The sequence below is a fragment of the Marmota flaviventris genome, chromosome 10 (assembly GCF_047511675.1).
Source record: "Marmota flaviventris isolate mMarFla1 chromosome 10, mMarFla1.hap1, whole genome shotgun sequence".
In the NCBI taxonomy this organism is placed as follows: domain Eukaryota; kingdom Metazoa; phylum Chordata; class Mammalia; order Rodentia; family Sciuridae; genus Marmota; species Marmota flaviventris.
In genome coordinates this window covers 5,942,098-5,964,657 of record NC_092507.1, presented here as the reverse complement: position 1 = coordinate 5,964,657, position 22,560 = coordinate 5,942,098, and the positions used below count along the sequence as shown (strand labels likewise).

The window sequence follows — 22,560 nt, the reverse complement described above, 5'->3', positions numbered from 1 at the left end:
TGACTTGCACAGAGGCAGGAGCAGAAACTTTAAAGAATCACAGATGTGTTGGGGCAAAATTGACACTGGGTGGCCTTCTTGAACCTTTCACGCTTAAGCATGTTTTTAAATGGGATTTTCTTGGAGGAAAACAAAAACACAGGTTTCCCAAACTGCTGAGAATTTACCAGTGGGTAGAGAGGAATTTTCCTCTTCTTCTCCCTGGTCTGCCTCTGCCCTGGAGCAAAGTAACGGTCTGAAGCCAAGCAGACTGCCCGTTCCTGGGCAGCAACTCCCATCCTATAACTTCTGAACAAGTCCCACCTTCTCCAAAATCAAGGCTGACTGGCAGATTCTGCAGAGTCTTCTTTTTTGCAAGAAAAGCATCTTCAGGTGAACAAATCTAGGAGGTGGAGCAATGCCGTGGACCTAGTTGTGAGGACTCACGGGGAGGGAGGAGGCTCTTTGGAGATGCGTCTACAGGAGTGGACATCCTGCAGTGTCAGGGGTTTAAATTAAACTGGGAGGAGGGGAGAGACCAGCCCCGCCGCCCGCCCGCAGTGCTGGTTCCTGGCATCATTTAGGTGCAGGGACCCAGATGACACTTCTGATTTTGGGTCCTGCCTTTCCAGCAGCAGTCTGCAACTTGCCGGTTTCCGGGCAGGACGACAGCCGTTGAGCAGAAGGCAGAGGTAACTTTCAGGGAGGGGTGTGTTGATTTTGGGGTACAGAACAGCTCGTTCAAATGCTCCTTAGGTGGCTGGCAGAAAGATCCCCTCTCCTTTGGGCTTTTTCTGAGGCTTTCTCCTCTAAGAAGCCGGAATCCTCTCCCTACACCATGCAGAAACTCTGGCCTCAATGAACTCCGTTCCTGGTTCTTCCCCGCATGGCTTTCCGGCAGAGCAGTGTAGAGAAAGCTGAGTCAGTTGCTCCTGGGAGTCAATTTTAAAATGATTTTTATAAAGCCGTTTCAACTCTTTTTTTTTTGGGGGGGGGGAAAGGAAGGGGGGTTCTTTCTCAGGTTGATCTCATGTTTGCACCTTGTGTTTTAATTAAGCTACAATGAATATTAGTTGGTGGAGGAAATCGTGGTGATGGTTTTATGATTTAAAAAAAAAATCCTACTCCATTGCAGTTGCGCTGCAGTCCCAGCAACCTGGTTTAGCTGCAGAGGCTCTCGCCGCGCCGTCCTCTCTACCCTTGCCGGAGTCTGAGTGTCTGATCCTCACCCGAGGACTGCTCCAAGCACCCCTCCACGCACGGAGCCCCATCTCCTTGCCCACCTACCCTCCGCAAAGGACCCCGGTAAGCGAGCTGATGTCGGGGACACTTGGGGTTTGGAGGAGAATTTGGACACTGCAGCTTTAAGAATGCCGTACTGCGAAATCTTTCTCCTTCAAGTGACTGCAGAACCGCAGCAGCAGCGGCGGCGGCGGCGGCGGCAGTGGCTTGGGGAGGAGGAGGAGGGGGAGGAGGAGGAGGAGGGCTCGGGGGAGACGGAGGAAGGGGATGCCCACTCCCTCCTGGTCAGCTTGCTGGACACCTCGGACCGGGGAGCTCTGAGCCCCAGGCAAACCCAAAGCGCAGCCAGGACGTCCCCTTTGGTTAGTTTCCGTCTCCCCCACGCCGGGGGCGGGGACCCCGCAGACTTACTAAGGAGTTGACGCTCAGTCCCCGGCGGGTGCGTGGCGTCCGCCGCGCGCGTCCGTCTGGCTCTTTAAGCGGCGTGGGATGGGGCCGGGGAGGCGGGTCCGATCTCGGTGGCGATCCTTCTCCCGCCTGGCTGAGCCCTGGGGACGCCGCGGCAGCCTTCGCCCAGGGCGGACGTTTCCTTTTTTTTTTTTTTCTTTTTTGGATGTTACTGAGATGAGCTTTGGAGGGAAACTCGAAAGAGGATGATTTGTGACCGTAGGGGCGGAGACTGCAGCGTTTAAGAGCGGTGAACCCCCTTCCTGGGTCGCAGGTGTTGAGAGTGGCTGCCTGGGGTGCAGGCGTGGGGGAGGGGCTCCACAGGGGCGCGTCTAGACGGACCGCGCTGAGAGCAGCAGCGTATCCTGGGAAGAGGCACAAGCCACCTGAGTTGTGCGTCTCTGGGACCCAGACTCCTGTGGGCCCGGCCAAAAATCCTCCCCAAAGCTGACTGTTGCCTCTGTGGGTGGGCCAGCACTGCCGGGTGGCTTTCCCAGACTCCATGGTGCGTGAGTCCAAGTCTGCATGGGAGGTGAGGTCCTGCAGTGCCAAGGGTGGCACCTGCCCATGCGGTCCCAGATATCGAAAGATTCTTCCCAAAGAAATGTATCTTTTGACAAAAAATTCTATGGTACAACAGCTCAAAAGATGAGCAGCAGACCTCTTGGATATAAAAGATCCAGGTGAGCCCAGGAAACAGCAAGTGGGTGGTAACAGCCGAGGATGGCAGAGGGACATGACCTCCGTGGTATCTGCATTGTTCTGGTTCTCCCCATAGAGAGGAGCCAGGTGATAAGTCACATCCTTAGAAAACCTGTCTGCGCTCTGCAGGGAATGGCAGGCACTGAGACTTCTTGGGGCATGAGAGGTACCCGTACCAAATGCTCCAGGCATTTGGAGAAATGTGATCCCATAGACTAAGATTATATGGGGCCTTGGACTGCATAATCACCTAGTCTGGAAAACCACTCTGTGGGCCCAAAGCAACTCCCTCCCCCCAAGTTCGGAGTATCTTCCTACTGGCTGGCCTCACACTGCTCATTCTCTCCTGATAGCCCATCTTCTCGCTTCATTTTTAAGTACATTCCCTGTGTATTTAAAACCATCTTTGTCTTCTACCCATTCATCTGCAGCAATTTTAATTTTCCAGACTAATATCCTTGGGTGCAACAGATTTTGAGCACAGAGCACCCAAATGAGTCCCACAATAGCAGGGTCTTTTGGATTTACCATTGTGTGAGGCTAAAGATGGACCCTCCCTTGTGCACCATTAGGATCAACCCTAGCCCACCCTGGCCCCTCTCTTCAACCCCAGGAGCTCTTAGGATGGGCCATCTGTCCCTGGACTTGTAGTTTCTCCTCCTCAAGGGATGGAGGTTTTCAGTGACCCTGGACAGCAAGAGAATGAAGCTGACAGGCCCAGACACCTCTCTATTCCGTGCCTCCCTGCACAGCCTGGATGACAGATGAGCATCTTTTCTATCTGGAATTAGCCAAAGGAAAGGCCTGCTGGCACCAGCTGCAAGGCAAATGCTACTGTGGTCCCCAGCATGCAGTCTGTGTCTTCTAACCTCTGGCCGCCTATGAGGAGGTCAGATGAGACAGGAACTTCACAAATGTGCTCTGAACGGGAGCAGGTGACCCCTGAGCCCAGTCCTGACATTGCTGAGGCTTGTGAAATGAACTGCTCACACTGTGAAGTGAACAAGCAACTGCCTGGCTGCAAGAGGCCTCCTTCCTTTGGCAGGCACCGTCAGGGCCTAGAGTGACCAAATTGAGATGACTGGGAAAGGAGGTGCAGCAGCCAAGGTGACACAAACCCCTTAGGGATGGGCAGGGTGGGGGGAGCTTGGCCTCTGCAGCCCTGGACACCTTCAGTTCTCAGGCAACAGAACAGGGAGGCCGCAGCAGAGAGCTAGGCAGGCAGGAGATGAACCAGGACAGGAGGGCACAGCGTTTTCCAGGTTTTCTGAGGCAGGAAGTCCAAGTGGTGACAGCCACTACTCACCCACATTACCTGCACGTGGGGCTGCCCTTGTTCCTGCCCACGAGTCAGATCTCATGACCTTGCACTGGGCATCACTGTCATTATCTGGGGGCTTATGTGGGCCTGAGGTGGGCTTGAAAAAGAATTCTGTCTTTCCATCCGCCGGAGTTCTCAGAGCTGGACGCGTTATGGTGCAGGAATGTAGAGGCTGGTTCCCCAGTTATCAGGGGCATGAATGCCAGGGGCTGCCGAAGGTGCATGTTTGGGTTCGAGATTGCCATCCATCCCGCGCACAGACTCCCTGGAACACCTCCCAATGCGCCAGCGCTGACTCAGGGCCCTCTCGCCAGCTCTCTCCTTCCACCCGCGTCAACTGCCCCAGCATTGGCCAGCCAAGCCCTTGCCGCTGGGTTCTCCCGGGCTCCTTGCGCAGGGGCAGTTGGAACCCAGGCTGCAGCAGGCCCTCCCCCGCCCTCCCCGCCCGGGCCAAGTCAGCAGTGCTGACGGCTGCGGGGCTGCGCGCGGCGGCGATGCGGAGACCCTGCACCACTGCTGGGGCGGGCGCCCGCGTCCCGACGGCCACCTCCTGGCGGCTGCGCGCAGCCCGCGCCGCCGAGACCCGACCTGACGGCGGCGCTGATTGGTGCAGTGAGTGAGTTCCCTGCTTTATTTAGACCACCTTTTCTCAGGACAGTACTTCACTGGAGTTGAGGGCTGGGGCAGGAGACAGGCTTCCCGGGCGAGAAGGATGATAAATGGGGAGTTCTGCTCCTGGGTGCCGGTACCCACTGGCTTGCGCATCTTGAACCCACCAAGTCCACAGCGCTTGGGACTGAGCACCCATCAAGTGCCGAGCTGCTTTGGGAAACTCCAGCCACCAGCCATCAACAAGCCGGACCCTCGGAAGGGTTAGGAAGGCTTTGCGAGGAGCCAAAGGAAGCTGTGCCCCCTGCCCTGGCTTTGGAGCTCCTACTCTGAACCCTGGACTCCAATTTGGAAGACAAGGATGCCCTTCTGGTTGGGGGGTAAGGAAGAGATTCCCAACTCAGGCATCTTTTGGGTGAGGGCAAAGGGACCTTCTGGGACCCGGTTCTTGAGTGCACCCACTCGGCATTTCTGGGACAGCCTATGGAGACAGAGGCTCCAACGTGTTGGGGTAAAGGCTTTTCCCCCCTTATGTCATGTAGTTAGTCATAGAAGGTTGAACTTGGATGTAGTGGAAGTCCAGCTTCCCCTGCAGAGGGAAACAGAGCCAGCAAATGTGGGTGGGGTCCAGTAGCTTCTGACCCTTAGGGTCATGTGATGCGCTTAATGTGGCAGGAGTTAGGGGCCTGGGGACAGAGAGGGCAGCCCCAGGGCGTCTAGACAGCACCTTCTGCCCAGCATGGCAGCCTCTGGTCCATTTTTATTTATGCCAGTGGCATGAAAATGCTTCCCAACTAATCCCCAGGGCCCCTTCTTGGCAAAAGCCCTGTCTCCCGGCAAGATGGGAAGTGATGTCAGCTGCGCACACCGGCGGGCTCTTCTGGGGTTGCTCACAGTTGTGAGACAATTTGGGGACTGAGGCCTCTGGATGTCCAGACCCTGAACTTCTGCTGGAAGAACTTCCACCCGGGTGGCTGCTTTTCCCTGTGCCCCTGCTTTAGGTTGAGTGTCTCCACCGTGGTGGCTGCCCTTGGAACCTGCATTGCGCCAGGAGGAGGGAGGTTGACGAGGAGGAGGAGTTGGAGGTGGAAGGGTGGTGGGGCCTGCAGAACCTGCTCTGCACTGATGACATCAGTTTGGGGGCTCACTGGGGCCCGTGGCTGCCTGGGAACTGACACCAGAAGCCCTCCCATTCAGCCTGGGACATCATAGCACTGCGGCTGCTGTCTCCCTGCCAAGGACATGGGGAAAGGCAGCTCTCCAGGAGATGGACTGCACCGTCCAGGCAGAGCCAGCTACCAGCCAAGTCCCTGTCACTCCTCCCAGGACCGGATCCCCTCCAGGGATAAGAGAAAGGTGGGGACCACCAGAGCAAACAGCAATGGGATATTGGTATTGCTCACCTGACAAGGTGACAGTACCCAGCCTCTGGGAAGAAAGGGCGCCAGGGAGGCAGGCAGGGGCCAGGCGACAACCCCCAAGTGCTTGTGGGATCTGAGGGCCCCAGTGCCCAGCTGGCATCTCCCCACTGGGCACTTTAGCTTTTCTCCAAGGCCGAGTGAGCAGTGTGTCTGCTGTCCCCATTCTCTACAAATTTGACTAAGGATCAAGTCCCATCTCTCCTTTTATGCATTCAAACTTGAACCCCAGATGTCCACAGCAAAGTAGCTTCACAGACACTCTAGTCAAAGCCAGAAAAATACTTAGAAATGACCTGCTCCAAGCCCCTGGGCTGGGCTCAGAGATGAAGACAGGCAGGCCCAGAGAACTGACTTTCTCAAGGACACAGGGAGCTCAGGGCGACCTGGGATTCCCTGGGACACGTTCCAACCTGGCATATGGGATAAGGATGAGATCATCAGCGCTGGATCCGTCAGGTGTCCTGACTCAGGTGAACTAGGACAAGGTAAGAAAACGGAGGCTCTGGAGGGGACACAGTTGGGCAAAACTGACCACGTCAGGCAGTGCTGCTCTGGGAACCAAACGCTGCTTTTGAGCTCCTTTGTAGGACCTCTGGTTTACAACTCTCGCTGGGCCAAGTGCCAGGGGGAGAACCCGTCGGGCTTCTCTCATTTTCTCCTCTTTGCCATCCTGGAAAATAGGGGCTACTTGAGCCTGCGGATTGTATGAGTGCTGTCATTCAGACTTCCTCCAGCAGAGGGCGCGGGAGGACACAGAGAGGAAACCCAGCGGCTCACTCCTCAGCCAGGCGGTTTGTGGAATGGAGTTTTATTTAGTCCCATGGGTCAAAGGCACAAGGTTTTCAAGATTCCGTTTCAACTAATAAGAACAGGAAGTTTACTTAGAGATTTCCCTGCCATTCAGTATCTATCATCTCCTGCTCCTCCCCCATGCCTTTTTCGCAATACAGAGGTGTGTGCTGCGGCTTCAGGGTTTGGTCTTAGAGTCACTTGTGCCTCTGTTATCTGAGGAGATTTAGCAATACTCCCAGGGAGGGCTGACCATCCTTGAGGAGGGCGGCCACAGACAGGGTCTAACTCCGCCTTCTGGTGTCCACACAAGACCCGTGGGTCGTCCATTTCACGTCCAGTGCTGTGTCCCCACCTAGCTTGGAGAATGTGCCTGGATGACAGTGGCAAACCCAGGAATCAGCCTCTGGCTTTGGTGTCAATCTTATCCCGCCAGCCTCTCCCTTGCTGACCCATCTTTCTGTCCTCATATGGGGTTTCTGTTGGAGTCCCCCAAACACTTTTAGGCCAAGTGAGCTCCCTCTTTCCTCTCAAACGGTTTTACTTGTTAATGTGCCCTAAGGACCACGCTCAGCTACTGGGATTCTCCAGAGGACTGCCCGTTTTCTTGGATCAGATCACCTGACTTCTGCAGGGTAAAACATGCTTTAGAGACAGTGAGGTGTCCTACGCTGGTGGCCATGTCTTGGTTCTCCAGTTTAGGGCACATGGGAGACGGAGCTCAGCACACCCTTGTCAAGCACATGCTGCAGCAGAAAAGCTGTCAGCCAAGATAGTTCTGGTGAATGTGACAGACGAGCAGAAAGTCAGCCAAGATAGTCGGCAGGGGCCATCTCAAATGGGACCAATGGGAAAAACATAGTTTCTGTTTCTATAATAATGTCAAATATTTGATCTGTCAAATAATTCTTGATTTTACAGATAGATGGATAGTACTAGGGATTGAACCCAGGGACACTTACCCACTGAGCCACCTCTCTAGCCTTTTTATGATTTTATTTTGAGACAGGGTCTTGCTAAGTTGGTCAGGGCCTCACTAAGTTGCTAAGGCTGGCTTTGAACTTTCAATCCTCCTGCCTCAGCCTCCCAAGCTGTTGGGATTACAGGTGTGCACCACCGCACCCAGCTAATAGTACTTTCTTGATGATCAGTTCAACAAGAATTTATTGGGGGCTGGAGGTATAGCCAAGTGGCAGAGCACTTGCCTAGCATGCTCAAATGGGAACAATTTCCAGCACCAAAAAAAAAAAAAAACCCAAAAAACTCGGGGTGGGGCATTCATTGACATGAGAATCATGGCGAGGTGTACAAAAAGTACAAGGTCTGCACGCTTTAAGAATCAGCAGCATCTCACCGTCTGCCTGTGGGTGGTCACAGTATAAGGACTGCCTTTTCCTCTTTCCTTTTTGATCCAAGGCCTGATTCAAAGGTGGGAACTTGGGCATCTTCCCCGTGTGCTAGACCACTTGAGTCTAGAAGGGTTGTAGTTGACCTGTCCAATCCCGGGCTCTGCCCCTGAGCTATACCTCTTATTGCAGTGTCAGTGCCAAACCTGTCAGTTTGTCACTTGCTTTCTTGGGTGGCTGACTGTTGGAGGTAGGTGTTGACTTGGGCTTTGTGTGCTTTTATATCCTTACTAGTAAATAGCACAACCGTATTGTGTTTGGGTCATGTGTGAGAAAAGCATCCTGTTTTAAAAATTTAAATATTTAAAGCATGTCTTTTATTAGCACCATTTTGCCATTTCTTCCTTTGGTAAAATTTCAGGTCCCTTAAGACAAGGCAGTGGCTTGAGGGTCCATGTATTCTGAAAGACCCTGCCTTACCATATGCAGGGTATCACCCCTTTGTGGTCTTAAGTGTCACCTGGTTCTGCAGCCCAAGTGTAAATACCGTTCAAAGTCTCAGAATTATCAGGTGTCCTTCTGTGCAATAAGTTTTGCTTATTTCACAACAAAGTGATTTTTTTAAAGTACAAATTAGGCTTTTCTTCAAAACAGGAGGGATCAGACAGGGCTGGCTCGTGAACATTGTGAAATGGGCCGAGCTTGTCCTCCGTGTGCCCCTGCTGCCTCCCAGGCTGCCGTGGGTTCAGGGGGCCCAGGTTGCTAAGGGGGCTTGCTTAGCGCCATGTTTGTGTTCTGTCTGACCCTCTCTCTCTCTCTTCTTCCTTAAAATTTGCTGTCTGCTGGGGACACCGACACACCTCTGCTAAGACACAAGATCCCTGAGGCATGTCCTGGGACTGCAGGGCCTTAACCCGATGCAGGCGATCCTGCTGGGGAGGGGTGAGGGCGCTTTGTCTCAACAGTCCTGCAAACCTCGTGAGGCTCTTGGAGGCCCAGAGTGACTGCTCCCCGCAGGCCGTCCTTCAGGGAGAGACCCTGCGCCAGCCGGGAAGCCCCGGGGGTGCCCCTCAGTCTGGATGCTTTGCACATGCAGTTTCCTGAGGGCCATGCTGAGCATTCCTCCTATTTATAGAAAGCCCGGGTGAGGCTCAGCCAGCTGGAGGAAGGGCCCTGACACGGCCGCAGAACTCTGGATGCGGGAGGCCAGAGACCAGCAGGGTGTGGCCGGCTGCAGGACAGCGGCCATCCGCGGGAGTCCTGGGAGCGTTTAGATATTCTGGGATCTGGGTGTCATTCTTCCTGGCTCTTTCTCTTGGCCTCTGCTGGCCTTTAGGGCAGTTTACCTTGGGTGGGTAATGTGATTCTCTAACATTGGCTCTGTTCGGTGAGGCCCCTGCCTGTCCTCAGCATTTCTTCTCCACCCCAGGACCTCAAAGCTGGGGTGTGGGATTCCAGTCAACCCTCCTGCAGTGGGTGACCCTCTCTTCTACAGGACAGTTCAAATTTCCTCCTAGCAGGGGGGCTCTTTTTCCATTTTTTTTTTCCTGATAAATCATTAGAATTATCTGGTCACCTGCACAAGGAATAAGGTGTCCGTCTGGTTTTAATTAGGAAAGGATTATTTCCCTTGCACGGCCCTATGGCCATAAGAAATGGGCACTGTAACCTCGGAACCAAGCACCTCCTACCTCGGGCTCCCTCTGAGGTTTCCCGGTGGCCCAGGATTGAAACTCACTCAACTGTCACAGCTTCTGGTTCTCACTTCCTGTTGCTGCCGCTGAGGGTGGTGACTGAGGGTGGCCGTGGATGTGGCCCCAGTGCCCTGGTCTGTCTGGTTCCTTGGCCTCAGCCCCAGCTGCCCAGGATGGCGAGGCCAAGGTGGTGGCCCAGGAGGGAGGAGAGCCCGGCCTTCAGCAGGAGTCTTCTCTGAGTGCTCCTGGTTGCTCGGCCACTGGGGCCCGGCCTCCCTTGCTGTTCTTCCTGGTCCACTTTCCTCCTCCGTCCCCAGCCTCCCTAGATGGCGCAGCTCTGCCCGGAGACACTGAGCGTCCAGCTTTGGTGGATCTTGTCCGGCCCAACTCAGACCCGCTGTGGCCGTGTCCCGCCCTCTGCCTCACGGCCCATCAATGCTGCCGTCTCTTAGGGTTTCTCTGGTCAAATTGGCAGAGCTCCTTTTGTGTGGGCCCCACCACAGATTCCCGGCAAACGCATGGACAGGCCGCTAATGGACGGGCGGGAGTACCTCCAGACAGCCGCTGGCCTTGACCTTACGGGATGAGACGGAGGCAGGGCTGGGGCTCAGGGTAGGGTGCTGCCACCCCAGAACCCAGGTAGGTGGACATGTAGGGGCCCCTTTCAAGAGGAAGAGCACTTTCCTTGGAAGTGACTGTGGGCTTGGCAGGCATCGAGGACGAAGCCTAGGTCCACACTGTCCTTCTGACCGGGAGGGAAGGTTTGCCGGCCGCTGACTCGAGCAGAGGAGAAGGCACGGGGCGGGGGGGGGGCGGTGTAAATGAGCAAAGGCATGAGACTGGGCAGCCAGTGCCGGCTGGTCCCTTTCAACAAATGTTTCCACAGCACATACTGGACAACGGACTGTTCTAGATGCTGAGAACAGCAGCCTGCAGAACTGTCATTCCCATGGGAGCTCACCTTCTAGTTGCAGGTTGGGAGAGACAGACAATAAACATAGGTTGTTAGAATGTCGGATGGCAGACACATGGGCAATAGAGCAAGGAGAGAGGACTGAGTGAGGTAGGAAGTCCTTGTCCTTCAGGTGGCATTCAATCAGAGACCAGGAGGAAGGGGGTCGAAGGCATGTGAGTGTCTTGAAGAAAGCCCGCCCAGGCAGGGAGGACAGCAAGTGCAAAGGCCCTGAGGCCAGATCACGCCTGGTATAAACTAAGATCAGCCAGGAGGCTGGAACAGAGTGTAGTTAAGACATAAAGGACTTGACTTTGAGTCTGAGATGAGGAGCCACTGGAAGGTTCTGAGCAGAGAAGTGATGTGATCTGATTTCCTTCTGCAAACATAACTCCTAGATGCTGTGTCGAGCGCAGTCTTTGGGGACCAAGAGCCAAGTGAAACCAGTTGGGAAGCACCACAGTGGCTTGGACAAGTGCAGAAAAGTGAACAGGATAGAATAGGCAGCGGTGTTTGGATTCTGGGTGTGTTTGGAGGTGGAACAGCAGGTGTTGCTGATCGACATGATGTCAGGTAGGAGAGAGTCCAGCGTGGCCTCTAGGTGATTGGCCAGAGGGTTAGAAGGAGGGAGCTGCCAGCTTTGGAGATGGGGAAAGCTTCAGAGGAGCACTCTGAGTAGGCAGGGTGCAACTGGGCCTTTAGCTTAGGACTTGGGTGTTTGAGATTCCTTTTACACATCCCTGCGACTTTGAACTGGTCACTGACTATTAGAGTGAGAGGTCAAGGGAGAGGTGAATGCAGATATTAATGTGGTCATCAGTTCAGGAGTTACTGAAAGCCAAGGAGGGGATGTAGGGACAACAAGGGTCCATGGTCAAGCCCTGGGGTCCTCCAGCACAAAGAGGAAGGAGACCAGGGTTGGAACCAGCAGAGGAGGCTGGAGTGACCAGGTAAGAACCCAGGGAGAGTGGAATCCAGGGGCCAAAGGAAAGGGGCATTAAGAGTCCCAGAGACCAGGAAGGAGCCCTCTGGGTCAAGTCCACATTTGGATGTAACAATATGAGGTCACTTATGACCTTGATAGGTCGTAAGTAAAACAGAAGCAAGCATTGCTGCAGGCCGGGGCCTGTCTTGTCTCCAGTGATTGCAGACTCAGCCTCCAGGCCCTGGGCTTATGGCGGAAGCCAGATCTAGTGCTGGTCCTACTGTGAAGGGCCAGGCCTTCAGCACCAGGCTCTCTGGCACCAATAACCCATCAGACTTCCAAACCCCAGTCTCGGGTTCTGATTGGGACTGCTGCAGTATAATCAAAACATATTGGCTGGCTGAACTAAAACTAGGTCCAAGGATAATTTGGTAACCCAAGAAAAGCCTTCATAGGTTGCATTTGTCTGGGGATCAGACCCCAAAAGTGGATCATCTGGGAGACCCCTATCAATGCCTCCTCTACTTCACGAAGTAAGAAGTGTGAGCAAACATGGCAGGTGAGGAGAGGTATCCCGGGACTTCCATGAGGCCCTTCAACAACCAGAGGCAGCAAGTCTGCACGTAACGCAGCCCAGTGGGCCACTTCCTGGGGCTACAGCTTCAGGAAAGACTTTGGAGCTGTGTTGTCCAATATGGCAGTCACTAGCCACATGGCTAATGGGAGGAGCGGAATTCCGGGTCTTAATTAATCATAGTCACACGTGGCTAGTGGCTCCCCTCTGGAACAGTGATTGGCAGACGTGGGGTTAGCTGGGGCTCCTGGAGCTTTTTGTAGGATGAGATCCTTGGAAAGGGAAAATGCCCTTCCCACAATCCTTAGGGCTGGAGCTTGGATTCCCTGATAGTGTGACTGTTAAAAGGAAGCTGGCCTCATGTTCACTTTAAGCTGGAGAAATGGAATGTTCCGGTTCTATGTACTTCTCGAAGCATGGAAGCAATAAGCAGACCCTGGCGTTTCTCACTTCTCTGGAGTTGAGGTCTGGGAGTTTTTGTGCATTTCGATAGAAGTGGAGGAGTTTCCCCCGTGCCTGCCACCTTCGTCAAATGGCACATGAGCTAGGGCAGAGGGGAGTAGTGGACTTTCCTGCCCTTTGGGACCAGCAGGGATCCAGGTGCCGTGTCTTCTGCTTTCAAACCTGTATGCTTTAGACGAGAAGGTGGGACTGAGGCTCTTCTGAAGCTCAGCTTATCTTCTGCCAAGGGGGCATATACCAGAGCTTCTTGCTGCAGACTTATCAAATGCAGTGAAGTCGTAAAGCACTTGGCAGTGCGGGCCATGCAGAAGGACTTGACAGTGGTAGTTAATGATATGTATGTACAGAGACTAATTACTCAGCTCCATCGACAGACAGCCCCTTAGTTGACCCTCCATCCTTAATTAGGACAAAGGTTGATTTGACGCATGAGCCAAAGATTACAACTCGGGAACTAGAAAATTAGCAGAACCTTAAAAGGGCCACGTGGAGCTAAAATGCCCACCAGTGGCTAAACAAAAGGAACACTTCCCTTTGTCCGGGATTTTGACTTCTTACATTGATTTGCTGTTTTTAATCCAGTGGGGATTTCTTCACCAACCCAAGTCCAGTTGGGCTTCCTTCTTCAAAGATGGGGCTTTGCTCATGGCTGGAGCCTTGGAAGCACTAGATAGGTTCTCTGGGGCCTCCTGTAGCCGCCCCCACCGCCGCCCCATGCACATGCGCTGACTTGACCATCACTCAATCATGAAATTCTCTGATGTCAGGGCCACAGTGAAGAAAGCCCCTCCCCAAGACACCTTTCTTCTGCAGGGTCCGGTTCAGGCCCCTGTGACCCTGTAGACGTGTCTGAGAGGAATGTAAGAGTCAGGCTGCCTGGGCCTCAGCACTGCCACCACCGGCCCCCGCAGGGATCAGCTTCCTGTCTTACCCACACCAAGGTGAGAACTGCTAAGTTAGGGGAGTTAGAGGGTTTCCCCCCGTGACCAGCTGATCGTGCCAAGTATTTCCAGCCAATAAGGGAGAATGGGGTCGGCGGCTTCCTTATCTCCTCTTTTTACTGTGATCAGCTTGCTCTTAACCTCAGCTTTTGAAGTGTACACTTCAGCAGGCTGCAGGCGATTCACAAAGTTGTGCAACCACCACTGTCATCTCATTCTGGAGCATTGCCATCCTCACTCTTGGACAAGATCCCTGCACAGGCCCACTGGGGGTCACTTCTCCTTGGGCTCCTCGCTGGGTTTTCCTATTGACTTGAAACTGAAAGTTTCCCCCGCACTTCATCAGTTTGTCTTTCTCATTTGAGATGAAGAGATGATCTCAGGGAGGGAGGACAACCAGGCAGCCACCAGCGACTTGGAGCCTCGGTGGTTAAGCTGGAGACCCCACGGTTATCTGGGGGAGAGTGCTGCATTGGTATCTGGGGACATGGGCAGCTGCTCCCAAGGGGCTAGCTGACACTGGTTGGTGCCTCCTCTGCAGTTCCCTTTCTCCAGAGCCCTCCCGTGCCACAGCCTGTGAGCAGAGCCCTGAGCTACAGGTGCATGGGTCTAGGTGGGTCTAGAGGAAATTGCGGATGGGCTGGGCGCTCATGCACAGTGGTCCAGGGACAGCATTTTGGCAGAAAGAGGCCTTGTTTATACAACAATGCAAAAAGGAGGAAAAAAAAAGATCTACTGATGTGAACTGTTGGTGTGGAAAAATGAACAAGAGTGGGATTATTTCCATTCTCTGGTTGACAGAGTCTATATTTATAAATAAACAGTCTGGTGTGTCCAAAGTATATTTATTCAACTGTTAACTGCCCAGGTTAAGGCATTTTTGGGACTCTCAAAGGAAAGCAAGAAAAAAAGCCATTGAGAGCAGAGGTGCGGAGCCAGCAGTGTTCCCAAGTGTCTGTCCACATGGAGCTGGGAACTAAGGCTCCCCAAGGCCTGGGATGCAGTTTTGCTCCCAGAGGAGCATTAGATGAGCAGCTGAAGGCATGAGGGTGCCTGCTGTGTACTGGCAGTGTCTAGTGTGGTCTTTACAACCATGGGGGGTGCTAGTCACTCATTCTACAGTATTTATTGTGAGCCTAATGCTGTCTGTCTACATGAGGACACAAGCTCTGAGTGGCTGAGCCATCTGCTAGGTTGGGGTGCTTACGGAGGAGGGCTGGGGGTCTGATAAGCATGCTTGATCAGCATGCTTTTGGATCCTGGTTCTACGGCACTCTCCTCCTTGTGATGGTGGCCAAGTTTCAATCCTCTGGGCCTCGATTCCCTCACCTGTGCGTGGGGCGTAATTAGTACATAGCTCAGAGGGCTCTCTGGAAGATTTGATGCAATTGCTCAGGGGCGGGCTAGGCGGACACCTGGCCCTCCATGAGCACTTCACTCTCCCTGGCTGTTAGATTATTCCTGCCCAAGGTCGCGCAGTGACTCAGGATCAGAACCTACTTTTGGCTGACCATAAAAGCAGGCCTTTCCCTTGCTGAGTGAGTGCTGCCTCCAGGGCCTGTTGGCCTCATTTTATCCTCCTGAGTCTTTGAGGACCTTCATAAGCCAGGCAACCCTGAGGTTTGGGTGGGTGTGTGGAACTGCACCCTCCACCTTTCTCTGCAGGTGTGGGAAAGGTAGGCCTGGCCTGCAGCCATCCACCTGCTGTGGGCTCCCTGCTCTAGGAGTGTTCTGGCATCCCTGGAGCACTCTGGGCAACAGGGACCCCAAGCAGGCTCAGCATCCTGTCTGAGGGATGGGGCGCCCACACCTGGCCTTCACTGGCTACTCCAGGAGGCCCAAATGTGATTGCACACCCAGGCAGCTGCTCCCCTGTTGTCTCCACAGTGAGCCATTTTGTCCAGTGCAGAAGTGAGCCTCTTCCTCTCAGTTCAGGGAGCTTTTGCCTCATGAGGCCAAGGACCCTGCAGTTGTGTTCTGATGGAGGCATCTTGGGCAGGTTGCAGAGTCCTGCTGTAGCTGTGTATCTGATGGGGGGGGGGGGGGGCGCTGGGAGGGAGTGTGTGTGACTGAACCTGGAAGGAGGAGGGTTTGCTTCTCGTGAAGGGACTTCTGTAAAACCTCCAGGGCGACTCTGTCCCGCGTAGTGCCTGGGTGCAGTGGGTCTGAGAGCAGCTTGACCCAGCATGGTGCTGGGGTCTGGATAGGGACTGACTGGGCGAGATCCACAACGGTTGGGAGCAAGACTGCGGTGGGGTGCCCCTTGCCCCCAGCGGAGGTAGGTCCTCAGGGCTGTTCCCCCATGAGCTCGCCTGCCAACCACGAGGGCGACCGGCCAGACACACAGGACAGCGTGGGAACAGCTAGAAATAAGAGGCACGAGCCTTGCTGGCTGCTCCAACTCCGGCAGCTCGGGACCCGCGTCTAGTTAGTGTCTCCGGGAACTTTCAAGGCCAGTACGGAAGCCTATGCCCCTTACTCGTGCTGAGCAGAGCCCTGCCCCATGCACTGTCCCCTGCCCCTGCCGCACCCTGCTCCCGAGCGCCACGCGCCGGCCGAGTTGCCCGCCCACCTCCCTGGGCTGGCGCCCAGGGCACAGACCCGCGCCCCAAGACGCGCAGACCGGGATCTCCCGTTTGGCTGGCAGCGCCGGGACTTGGGGGCGAGGTGAGCCGGAGCGCGGTTCAGGCATGGCGGGCGGTGGCCGCGGCGGGGTGCCGGTTCTTGGCACTAGAAGTCCTTTCCCTTTTCTTGAGTTCGGGCTGCGTGGGACCTCCGAGCTTTCCGGGTTGGCAATGTCGCAGAAACGATAGGTCCAGACTCCGGACACTCCCCGCACGAGCGCCCGGTTTCTTCTTCTTCCCTCTCCCCAGGAGAGGCCCGCGGGCAGGGCGTCGCGGCCAGCGACCCTGGTTTCCGTTTGCTTTTTTACAGGTCCCCTCGGCCCAGCCCCGTTTCGGTTCCATCGCGGAGAGGCGAAGAGTCCCCGGAAGGGCAGCGATGGCCGGGGAGCCTGGGACAGCGGCTCTGGGAGACGCGCCCTGGGACCCGGCTGCAAGCGGAGGCCAGGGCACTGCGCCCTCTGCGCCCTCTGCTTGGGAAGCTCCAACCCCTGCGGGTGGCGGTGACGGAGGAGATCTGGGCCCCCGACCCTGTGCCCGCCCGGCTGGATGGAACCCAGTGCCGGCCGCGTGCAGTCTTCCTGCTGTGCGGCCGGCCTCGGCGCGGGTGGCCTTGGCCAGCTCGCAGCCGCAGCCGCTGCGCTCCACCAACGGAGCCCGGGCTCAGGCAGCGCCAGGGCGAGGATCCTGCGCACGCAGGCGCCGCCCTCACTCGCCTCGCCTTTCGCCCACCTGGTCCCTTTTTCTTTTCAGGTGAAGGAGCTGCTGCCGCGCGCGCTCGCTCGCGCGCCGTCGGTTTGAAACAAGCCCAGCTCTCCACGTCCCGGGTTGGAGAGACACTTCTCCTGTCCCGGAGCCCGACCGTGTGAGCAGGAGGGAGGATGGAGCAGAGGCCCTGCCTGGGCTTGCCTGGGCTTGTTCAGAGTTGGGCTGCTTTGCCTGGCGACCTCGCAGATCTGGGGCATTTGGAGATGTTTCGGGAGCTTGCAGCCAAGAACCAGGGCAGGAGGGACCTGGAAGCCTGGGCCACCTGCTCCCAGCGCCAAGGGGGAGCACAGGTAAATAAATGCATTTGTCCCTCTGTGTTCATTTGTAAAGAATGGGGCAGGAGCTAGACGGACTGCTTTAGTAATAATGATGAAAACCCTCTTCGGTTGTGTAGTCACTGGGTCATGAGGGGAAGAATCTCCAAGAAGCAGAATGCTCTTTGGTTTAATAATCTGGAAAGAAAGGACTGCTGTTGGGGCGGTGCAGGGCTGGTTCTTTCTTCCTCACTCTTGTGGGTGTGAGGCAGGCTGCCTGGACTTGGAGTGAAAACTGAGGGCTCTCCTTTCCTGTGCTGCTCACCAGCCTGAGTTTGGAGCAAAAACCTCTTTCTCCCCAGGTTTCCTTCCTCACCTTGACAGTGAGGCAGTGATCCTGGCCACCAAGGTTGTGGTGACAATCTCAGGAGGTAGGAGAAGCACTTGGGTCACTGAAGTAGTGTTATACAAAGGGTCAAGTTTTTAGTGCACTTAATTCTAAAGACCCATCAGTAGTTTCAGTCGGCTTGTTCCCCAGTTGAAGAGGCTGCCCCCTGCTGGTGCCGTCCCACCTGAGATCTGCCAGTCGCAAAGGAGACTGCCAGAGAGGAAGGTGGGCCTTGGAGCCCCCTGCTCCTCCAGGGAGCCACAGGGGCAATGCCCTGGAGGCCCCCTCCCCCAGGTTAGTGGCCCTAGACAGCAGCATCCATAGGACACATGGTGCTGTGCCTCCCCCATTTCTGTGTCAGGTGGGCCCCAGGAGCAGGGTTCTGTAGAAAGACCCAGGACCTGTGGCCTAGAATACATCCACGTTGGTTCCTGGAATCTAGGAGTGGTCAGGCTTCCTGCATAAAATGTCACATCAGAGTGGCCCATTGTAAGTTATGTGAGGCCAGTTCTACTTCTGCTTCCAGTTCTGGGAGAACTGTGGGACAAATGGCCACTCCCCTGAGCTTCTGTGTCTTTCTGCTCGAGCCACAGTGCTGGGCAGTGATGTCCATTAAGGCCATTAAGGCTGTGCTGAGGACTAAAGCAGTTGTCCTTGCCCACATGGGCCATGAAGATCTGTCCAGGATCAGGGAGCTGCTAGGACCAGGTGCAGCTGGGACACTGGGACCCATTGGCATCTGCTGCCATGCCAGTTAGTGGCCGGGTCCCTGAGGACTGGCCAGCACTGCCCTGATCTGCCCTGTCTATCTAGCTTTCTCTCAGGCCTCTAGGGTAGGACCTTGGGCCCCACTGTGGTGTTCAGCCCTTGGCCAGCATGCAGACCTGGCTCCTCTGACAGGACCCCAGTGTCCCCAGAGCACGATCCTCCCTTTTGGGTCAAGTGAGGGTGGTGCCTGACTTGGCTTGGTGGTCACAAGGGTTAGGGTTTTTTCTTGGCGCCCCAAGCTTTTGGTACACAGGCAAATCAATAATGCTAAGCCTAGACGGGCCCTGGATCCTCCATCATAGAATCCAGACAGCACTTTCTGACCATGATGTCCTTAGTTGCTGTCTCAGCCCTGTACTGCCCTTATTCCTGGCCCCAGGGCTAGGAGGAAGCAAGGGTGAGCGAGATACTGCCTCTCGTTAGGGACATACAGCCTCTAGAGGAGATCCAACTAATATATAAGACATTAACCAGACAGGACTCTTTCACTCATTCAACACATTTTTTTCTGAGTCCTTCCTACGTACAGTGAGTCATTAAAGAGAAACCTGAATAAAGAGGAGGACTGTGTCAGTACATGCAAAGGCCCTGCGCTTGGTACATTTGAGAAATCATAAGGAAAAGGCAGGAGGCAAACTAATGCGACACTCAGCCATGAATATCAGATGGAAGCAAGAGAGAAGTTAGACCTTAGCCCACGGTGTCTTGGTTAGCAGACTCCCTCTTCCCAGAGAGCACGATCAGTCCGGCAGCCATAACTGAGCTTTGGACACCTTCACAAGAACTGTTTAGTACAGCTTTGAGGGACAAAACATGCAGGTAATTGGTGCACCTGGTACAGCTCAGTTTTCTCCATCCCCAAGACGCCTCAGGACCCTCCTGGGCCCCACATTACAGTCAGGACATAGCTATAGGGTTGAAGGCCTGCCCTGTTCCCCATCTCCATCACCCCCGTGTGAATTTGGAAATAGGACTTCACCTTGACTTTGGCTCTTCACCTATAAATGTGGGCTTCTGTTGGGATCTGCTTTGTAAAGTCGAGGTACAGATGATCAGCTGGTGAGCAGGAGGCCGTCACAGGTGCTAGGTGACTTCAGAGAGAGAGCACTTTGCTCTCATGGATATCTAATACTTTGCTACAGCCGAAGACTCTATTCTCAGTGATAGAATCCAGTGAGGTCTGGGGAGTTTTTTTTCGTTTGACGTTTGCATTGCAAATATTCCCTTTTTTCCCTTCCTAAAAAAATGGTGCTTTCATTTTTTTTTTTTTAAATAACCAGTACTGCAAATATTTAAATGGAGTCAAATGCCATGGGTTGATGTGAAAAAAGAAGTTTCTGTAAAGGGATTTTTTTTTTTTTTTGAGTGCTGGGGAATCACACCAGGGCCTGGGACGTCCACAGTGGTACAGCATGCACTCTGAAGTTTCAGTGCCTGCTCAATGGCAGGGGAAAGGGAGAATCCAGCAGAGGAGAAGGAGCTGGGCTGACTGTGGGGGGTGTTCGTATCAGAGGCTGGTGTCAGTTGATTCCTATGGAACCAAATTGACTCCTAATCCTGGCTTTGAATACCCTGAAGCTGTCACCTCATCTCACACACACACACACATATATATATTAATTAAAATGCACTTGAAATGACAGTGAGTATGACTCCTGTCACTGTTACCCCCATTATTTTGAAATCCCCCGTTAGTGAGGAGTGAAGTAAATTTAAAATCCTGGACCACGTGACCCCACCACTGATGGATACATCCCTCCTTCAGTATCACCACAGGGAGGGGTGAAGAATCTACTCCAACCCCAAAACAAATATCAATCTCTCACCCCCAACCCAAGAGACAGAGGAAGGGCTCTTGAGACTTGCTGAGAGACAGCCGCTTGCAGCTGTGTGGACTCCCGTGCATTCCGGGACTACCCAGTGGTCTCCCTGCCCTGGACACCCACCTCCCCCTGCTGGGCAGAGCTTCATGCAACATAGAGGGGGCCCTGCTAGGTCAGAGGGCCGCTGTGGTGGCCTTTAAGGAGAGGTGGGACAGGCCTGAATTGGTATTCTGGCAGGTAACATCTGGCCCTTCCCTTTGGGGCTGGGTGTAGACCACTTGCCCACCCCACAGCTCCGGGGTGCACTGAGGGGCTGGCGGCTGTCTAGAAGCCCCCTCTTTGGCACCTACCAGGGATTTCCTGTGCCTTCAAAAGCCATTGAACCTACAGATACTTCAACATTTCCATTCCCTTGGAGTCACCCATAAGCTACACCATTCCACAGAGTTAACAAAGAAAAACAAAAAATAGCGCTGCCCTACCTCTTCCGAGGCAGCTCTGCTCCTTCCAGCGCTTCCAGAGAGGCCAGCTCTGAGGTGCGCACCGCGCTGATTACCTTCGTTTACGTGGATTGTTTCCGTTTAAGCCTGATTACTGTACTGGAGGCCAACGCTTACCCTTCTCCTTAAAATGTGCCAAATTAACTTTGTTAGAAGTTGTTGTTAAGGCAGGAGAAAAAAATGTCAAGAACATTGTCTGGGGGTGGGATGGTCCTCGTTGCACCCCTCATTTCCTGGGTGGTACAGGGCCAGAATCGGACATCACATGACCGTTTTCTTCTTGCAGTAAGTCATTCCCAGCCTGCCTCCCTCTCGGGGTTGCCAGGAGGACCACCTGAGATGGGTCGTCTGTTCCCAGAGACTCCTTGATCTACCGTGTTCAAGGCTCTGTGCTCCAAGTGCAAAGCAAGAAGGCGCCCGGTGTCCTCGGAGGCTTTCCTGACGGTCAGGACCACAGGAGGTAGATAAGGAATGCATGAGCAAAGAGCGTTTATTGAACTCTTACAGTATGCCAGGCACTGTGCTAAGCACCTTACAAATACGACCTTATTTGATCCCTGTAACGATGCTCCAAGGTCACTATCATGGTCCCTGTTTTTACCTATGAGGAAATTGAGGCTTAGGCATGTTTGTCTCTGGTGCCATCAGGCTGGGGGTGGCAGCATAGGGGAACTGAAGGTCTGTGAGGAGCTCTGAGAACCACCGTGTGATTGGTGGGGACCACTGGCATCACCGGGCCATCCCCAGGGGTGTTGTCATTGAGGTCGTTTTCTATTGCCACAAGCTCAGTGACTTAGAGAACACACCGCTGTCGTCTCATGGGGTCTGTGGGTCAGGAGTCCAGCCACAGCTTGGCTGGAGGACTCCTGCTCAATGCCATCAAGGCCTTGGCCAGACTTAGGTCTCATCTAGCCACTGGACCAGGGAAGGACCCTCACCCAAGCCCACCCAGGGGGTCGGCGGCGTTCATCTCTGCCCTAGCTCCTTGCTGGCTGTAGCCGGGCTGCGGTCTTCTCCATGCAGCCCTCCCGAGGCTGCCTCACGGCACGGTGGCTCCCTCCTTCAAGGCCAGCCAGGAGGGAGTCTCTAGCCTTGATCTGCAGGCAACAGAGGGCGTCCGATGTGCTTCTGGGGGAGGCGGTGAGGTCCTGCCACCTGTGCCGTATTCTGGGGGTTAGAAGTAAATCACAGGCCCCACTCGTGCTCAAGGGGCAGGGGTCCCCACAAAGCCATGCACACTGTGGTGGCCATCATGGGGTCTGCCCACCACGTTCTCTGACTCCATTTGTGGCTCTTTTTGTCCTTGCGACTTATTTTCATGCCGAGGACTTTCAACCTGCAGAGAAGGTCAGGATGGTGGCAGGTTTCTGACACCTCCCTTGCTCCCCCGGGACTGTGATGACCTGCCATCCAGGCTTAGCACAGTCATGGTGTGTCTGTGGTCACTTGTGGCTGACACACTGTGATGTGCTCCTTTTGTGTGGTGGCGGTGCTGCGCTGGGCACTGACAGTCATGACCCGTGTCCCCACTGCGTCCAGGGCAGGTCAACAGAGAGGAGAGGGACGTCCCTGATGTCATGGGTGGCTTTACTCCCTGTAGCTGTGGGGACCACTCTGGAGCAAGGACAGGCAGGCAGAGGGACAGCATGTGAGGGTGAAGGCATGGGGGGCCACCCGAGGGCACAGGAATGCTGGGGAGTAGGGGGGGACGAAACATCAACCAGTGGACCCACCTGGCCAGGAAGATGGCAGGGAGCAGGCTGTGGCCTCCCACAGGTGGCTGTGTTTGGGCCCCAGGCTGCCTGAGGGTGGCAGCCAGGTGGACAGACGAAACCCTGAGTCTTTAGACAGCTGCCGAACTTGTCATTGTGTCGCTTGGACTTGGGAATCTTTCTAGAATATATTAGGTGCTTCCCTTGCTTCTTAGAACAGACTAAATAGTCAGGGGCTGTGACTGTGCCTGTCATCCAGCCACTCAGGTGGCATCACAGAGGATCACAAGTTCAAGGCTAACCTGTCTCAAAGTAAAAAATA

At 54.6% G+C, this 22,560-nt stretch overlaps 1 long non-coding RNA gene across 3 annotated transcripts in view; it reads left to right on the top strand.

Annotated features, from left to right (window-relative positions):
- Positions 1-630: 630 nt before the first annotated feature.
- Positions 631-22,560, top strand: part of LOC114102298 (uncharacterized) — a 39,803-nt gene continuing 17,873 nt past the window's right edge. Inside the window, exons 1-4 of one of the 3 annotated variants that reach the window (XR_003584483.2) lie at positions 631-671; positions 1,115-1,284; positions 16,339-17,083; positions 20,813-20,986. This is a non-coding gene — a long non-coding RNA (uncharacterized lncRNA). Of the gene's footprint in view, positions 672-1,114; positions 1,285-15,924; positions 16,072-16,338; positions 17,084-20,812; positions 20,987-22,560 lie in introns of those variants that run through there. The other 2 variants (XR_011708739.1, XR_003584482.3) reach the window with 2 other exon arrangements.